Consider the following 757-nt stretch of genomic DNA (forward strand, 5'->3'; position numbering starts at 1 on the left):
TAAGCATAAGCTATTATTATCCCTAGAGTCACTATTATAATTGTTTAGCTAACCTATATATTCCTAAAAATAAGCAGGTCGTGACAGTGCAGCGACAATAACCCGGAGGGTAGTAGAAGTTTTAGCAACGGGGACTGTAATGAGGAATTAAAAGAAAAAACAGTAATGAATACGATTTACTAATAATATTCTCCCTGTTATACATCGATATGAACGCAATTGCTTTCATCGCTAAATCAAACTATTAAAAGGGTACTTGATTTTTGTATTCTTTGATAAACGCACGGGAGCATAATCTATATCAGCACTGTTGACTTTTAGACCCTGAGTTACAAATCTTGGTGATTAACCTCAGCAAAGTTCTAGATATCATTTCGAAATTAATAATAACAGAGACAATCACTTTTTGTAAATACAGGCCATAATCATAATCCCCTTTGCAAACGCACATTAAAGTAAAAAGAACACTGTACTTCCAAATTTTAGCATAAACATCAATTAGTAACCTTCCATGTCATCATTAACATATACAAACTTTTTTCGTTTTTCCGCGTTTTTCCCCTCTTCCAAAAGCTATCCAGTGTAATTAACTTCGCTAATAACTCCCAGAGGGAGGTCAAATCAGGTCAGATGTGTTGCCAACGAGCATTATAAATGCCTTGATATCGCGGATGCGAATTATGCATTTTTATATTGATTTTTTCCCCAGCATTTGTCGATGTTTTGGGTAATTAGGTTGACGGGGAATTAATTTGAT

Source organism: Penaeus monodon, chromosome 24 (genome assembly GCF_015228065.2).
Source record: "Penaeus monodon isolate SGIC_2016 chromosome 24, NSTDA_Pmon_1, whole genome shotgun sequence".
NCBI classification, from domain to species: Eukaryota; Metazoa; Arthropoda; class Malacostraca; order Decapoda; family Penaeidae; genus Penaeus; species Penaeus monodon.